Genomic DNA, 5830 nt, shown 5'->3' on the forward strand with positions numbered 1-5830 from the left:
CAGTTGAGGTCTGTCTCCTTGTATCAGGAACAGTTTCTTACTGGCTATGTTAACGTCACTCAGACACTCTAAATTATCTGTATACATGTATATAAAACAAAAATTAATTATTATTATGTATCTCTTACCCATTGAAGGAACAATATAATCAAACTGAATACCAATAGAACTAATCTCTTTCGTTGTTTTTTCTATTTTACAAATTACAAATGTATTTACTAATAATTAATGTACTGATACTCTTACCAGCAGTTGTGGTGTCTTTCAATGACTGCAACTCTTCCTTTAGTTGTAATTTCTCTTTTGTCAGTTTAGCAATTACCATATCATCATCAACAACTTTAGCTTTAAGTTTCTCATTCTCTTCTACACAAAAATTACAAAAGGTATTATCATACAGTAATACTATGATAGTTTTACCATTAGTTAAAGTCTTCTCCTCTGTCAGTGTGGCTATATAAGTTTCACTATCAACAACTTTAGCTTTAAGTTTCTCAATCTCTTCTACACAAAATAAATCTATAATAACATATTACCATATAAGGATATACCTTCACTGGTTGTTTGTTTAGTTGCTGTTGTCTGCTCCTCCTCCTTCTCCTCTCCTTTAAGATCATCATTATCTTTATAAACTAGTAAACACACACACACATCAAACAAGTCTCTGACTATTACTGTGTGTGTGTATATACTTACCATCAGTTGGTCCAGTAGACACTTCCTCTTTAGTTGAAGATACTTTAGTTTCTTTCACTCTTTCTACTCTTGTCTTGTCTAGTGGTATAGGTTCAATAACTACTGACACACACACACACACAATAGAGGACTATACCTTGCTGACTAGCCTCAAGGAGTGCTTCCTGCAGTGAGGTCTTGTTTCCCTCAGATACTCTTAACTCCTGCTGCAGCGATTCCACATAATTTTGTAGTTTTACTTCTCTCTCTGTAGAGTATACTATGAACTGATCTTGCCACCATTGTCTCTTCTTTAATAATAACTGATACTTGTCTTGATAGGCCTCAGTAGTCAGACCAGTAGAATCTAGTACTTCACTTACTCTCCATTCACCTTCTCTTAAAACTAATACAAACATGAAGGAGGAATAATTCATGTATGTACAGTACATGTAAACATGATGTAATGCTGTTACTAATAATAGAACACAATACATGTAGCATTAGAGGGTAAAATACTATATAAATGTTATGCATTAATTGTTGTTTTATTCACAAATTACAAACCAGAAAATACATTTTAAGGGACAATTGCTAAAATAAAGTGCTGGCCAAATGGCACCAATACAATAATACAATAATTGGCACCAACCAATAATTTGGTTATGTCAACTATCATTGCAGTTCATTATAACAATAATAATTCCCTCATGTTATGTTATGGAATACCAGCAATGATGTACATGTATTTAAACTTAAACTTAAGTTGTATCTCCAATAAATCCCTCTATACAGTACATACAATACAAAATAGTTCAGTTCTTACCTAGTTCTATTAACATTGTGATATTAGGATCAGTGATATAGTCAGAAACAGCTTCCTTGTATCCTCTTCCAACATCTTTCCATTCAGCTACTGTATACCCACCCACTACCACCAACCACACACAGTCTGGACTCATCATTATTGATGATAAGGAATGAAAGCCTCTACAAGTAACAGATTCAGGTAGATCAATCTGTTGAAATAATACATGTATGGTAATATTTTATCATGTAAACAGTATTTACAATATGTTACAAATATTCAAGGGAATATACATGTACATGCATTATTAGGTACATGTACTGTACATGTACACAGTGAGTATTTCTAAGGTATTAATACAATACAATACATTAACATGACAACTACTGTACAATCACTGTATCACACACATGTACACTCTAAACTAATAACATTATACACATACCTTACTCCACTGGTACTGACTAGTATTCAGTAACCAACTATCATTTACTAGTTGACCATCATTACCCTCTCCACCTATCATTACTAGTGTAGGTGAGTCACTGATGATACTAGTAATAGCATGATAACGTCTCCCCACAGGCCACTGTACACTAGCAGGTACTACTGGTCCCTTAACACTCTCCCAGTGCTAGATAATATGAATTGATCACAGTATAGCGGGAAATTTTCGAGGGAATTAAATTTGGCAAATATGGCGCTTTGATTTCTAAACTAAAATTTGCTAATCACCAAAATTTAGCTTTTTGTCAAATTTGTCCTTCCAAAATTTCCCACTATACGGTAATGCATGTCCAAACATGATTGATCCATGCAATAAATACATCCCATACAGTAATAAGATAACTTACAATTGTAGTATCAGACTCCAGTTGACATGTATAGACTGTATTAACAAGTATATCATATCTACCATCATCCCTAGGCACTGCTCCACCAAACATGACAGCTTTATTATTAGTAATCTTTTCAATAGCAAAGGCACTAGTAGGAGGACAACACTGACCACTAATAGTTGGAATAATCCATTGTCCTAAATAGAAATAGATAGTATAATTAGAATTATTAAGTATGACACTGCAAATGTCATTCTGTTCAACTTTGCACAGATACATGTCAGGTGTGGCTCAATATGACAACATTTGACAATATCATTCATAAATGGAGTAAAATGATTATTAGAGTTCAGTAAACTAAATGAATGAATGAATGACAGACAACCAGACTACCTAGTCCCTCACCCACACAAAGCATTGGTGAGGGACGTTAATCAATAAATTTAATTAGACCATGTAGACAAATTATTAAAAGGTGGAGTAGGATGCATCCATGCTTGAAAGTTTCATTTTGAATTTTGCATTTTTACTTTTATGTAGCTGATGTAACAACTGTCTCTTCATACAATGATGGCTCATGCTCACTCCTTCAATGTTTACATGCACCTACTTAATATGCAAATGGTAACAAAAATAATGATTGAAAAATATGTCATCACAAGCAGAGTATAGATTGTTATAATATGTGTATTAATTAATAAAATACTTACTTGTTGATAAATTTAATAAATTCTGTTCATTAGTACGAATATGACCATTGCCTAACTGAATATACTGATACTGTGATTGGTATGTAGTGGGTGTAGAACCAGCCCCTCCAATCATAAATAGGTATTCTGTACCCATGGACTCCATACAAACCATACCACCATACCCTCTCTTCATTACAGCATCACTGGTTGGTATTATATTACTCCATTCATATGTCAGACTGTTAAATGAGTTGACGTCATTATGATAGCAGATGTCATGTCCACAGTCACCGCCAAAAAAGAAGATGTCATTGTTTCTGGTAGTACAGAAGTATCCTATAGCTCCTAGAGGTGACGTTCCTCTGGTAACGTAAGGGGACCAATGACCAGTCCTAAACTCTAGTCTATCAATGGTGGAAAACAATTTCCTCTTTTGTAGGGAATCATGAACAAGAGGTAAGTCAGGCCTATCCCCTCCCCACAGGAACACTGATTCTCCTACTACTGGAGCTGAGTGATTTGATATCCCTCCCAGTTGATAGATACCTGTAAAATACAAACATGATGAGAAAGAGGAGGAAGAAAACAGAAACTCACCTTTAGACATTGTTTGTCAAGAATGTTAATTAACCAGCCACACCCATATTAACAATATTCATTACTCATAATCACCCACACACATATCACCTTCTAAATTAAATCCAATCACTGCCAACATTATAACAATAAGTACAGTAATTATTATGGTTGTATGTCAAGGAATACATCAGGTTAAAACAGGTCTTCTTTGCTTGCTGATGAGGTGATGGTCCTGCTATTGAATGCATTGGAATATATTCTTCTTAGTGAGTTAGTGGTGAGTCCAATTAATAATAATTGGTAGTTGGTACTCTCTTGGTGATTATGATAAAAGGTACTTGAGCTAGTACTTACAAGAAATGTACTCACAAACTAACCCTCAGGTATAATAGTAATACAAGATAATACAATCAAAAGAATTCAAGTTTTATTATTATTATTATTATTAATGTTAATGCATTATAGCAAACATGACAAACAATATCTTAACTGGAATTATTAGAGATTTTATATTACATGAGAGTTTTGTAGTCAGTACTTGTAACAAAGAGACTAAACTCAAGTGTAGATTGCATTATTCATTACAAGTCAAATATCACCTACTGGACACAACAATAAATAAAATAATGACAATTACTTTTTATACTATAGTAAACTCATCAAACTATACCTCATAGTATAACTTCATACACTGTAGCCTTCTTGTCTCCAGATCCAGTAACAATAAAACGATCGTCAACTGATATGTCACAGCTTAAAACACTACTGCTTTCAGACATCTGTATGTATAGGATACAATCATTATTTCATTGTACATTAATGTATAATTATAAATAAGACTACACACACACATAATAATAGTAACAAGTACAAATACCACTGTACAGTTAATGTTAATGATAATGGACTATGTACCTGGAATATACTAGCACCATAAGGTGTTCTCCATGCATTTAGTAGATTATCCTTTCCTGTAGTTATAAACCATTTACCACTGTGAGCAAACTTGAGTGACAGTACACAAGACTCGTGTAAATGTAACTGATACTTATCTGGACCACTCACACGAAGGACTTCAACACTACTGCTCTCCATACTAATAATACATAAACACACACACACATTAAACCTTTGGTTTATCTAATACTGCTAATAATTAATAAGACTATTGGTATATAAAGTATACAAGCATACAGTGATATAGTGGATTAATTTTGTAGTTCTAAAGCTTTCAGCATTTGATCCTCATACACTAATTTGTGGGTTTAGTTTTCATTGATGACAATATATGGAGCCTGTAACAAGTAGGTACTTTATGTTTGTTTCATGCAATGGAAATAACGTAAGCAATATAATAACTTAAAATACTTTTATCTTACCCTACTGCTAGCCAATCAGAAGTAGGACAGTATCCTAATGAGAATATCCGACTATTAAAGTCTTGCTATTGTAGTTGTCTTCCTTCTCTTAGATCCCAACATCTTACAGTAGCATCAAGACTACCAGTCCATAGTTTATTACCATCAGGTGCAATATCAACACAACTAGCCCCATCAGTGTGACCTCTTAATAGTCTTGTCATCTCACGATTACGAAGATCCCACAAAGCAATATTACCATCACTGCAACAACTGAAGCATGACTATATAAGGAAATAATAGGAAGAGAGAGAGAAAGAGAGAGGCAATTAATAATAATAGCAGAAAATTCTCTTGTAAGTGGCATAACTTTATAACTTTTTGGCTACAACTGAAATAGCTATTTTTATCATAACTGGCTGAAACTTTTTAGTAACTTTTTAAATGTAATAAAAGTAGAAAATTCTCTCCTAACCATTTTTGATGAAATACATGTATCATGTATGGTAACTTACATTTCCATCAGCACTGACTGCAAGTGCATAACAAGCTGTAGCATTAGAACAAAGTGGTGACATCACTTTAGGAGCACCCTATCAATAATAAATTAAATATCAAAATGATTCTCTTTAACATAATCTACATACACTTAATGTTATTATTAACTTGTCACAAATACTTACTGATCCTAAGTCCCACAAGTATAGAGTGATAGTTTCTCCTCCGACTATAAGAGTTCTACCATCAGGAAGAAGCTTGCAAGATCTTATGTAATTATCACCCAAACACTCCAGATTATGTAATGGATTCTTAACAACTGATGGACTCTCTTGTGGATTACAGAGTTGAGATCCCACACCTTTACACAACCCTAACATC

General features: G+C 33.6%; 1 pseudogene; it reads right to left on the reverse strand.

The window, feature by feature from the left end:
• Nucleotides 1-4054: 4054 nt before the first annotated feature.
• LOC100638488 (protein groucho-1-like) overlaps nt 4055-5830 on the reverse strand; it is a 2359-nt pseudogene continuing 583 nt past the window's right edge.

This window comes from Amphimedon queenslandica, unplaced genomic scaffold, assembly GCF_000090795.2.
Source record: "Amphimedon queenslandica unplaced genomic scaffold, v1.1 AMPQUscaffold_12491, whole genome shotgun sequence".
In the NCBI taxonomy this organism is placed as follows: domain Eukaryota; kingdom Metazoa; phylum Porifera; class Demospongiae; order Haplosclerida; family Niphatidae; genus Amphimedon; species Amphimedon queenslandica.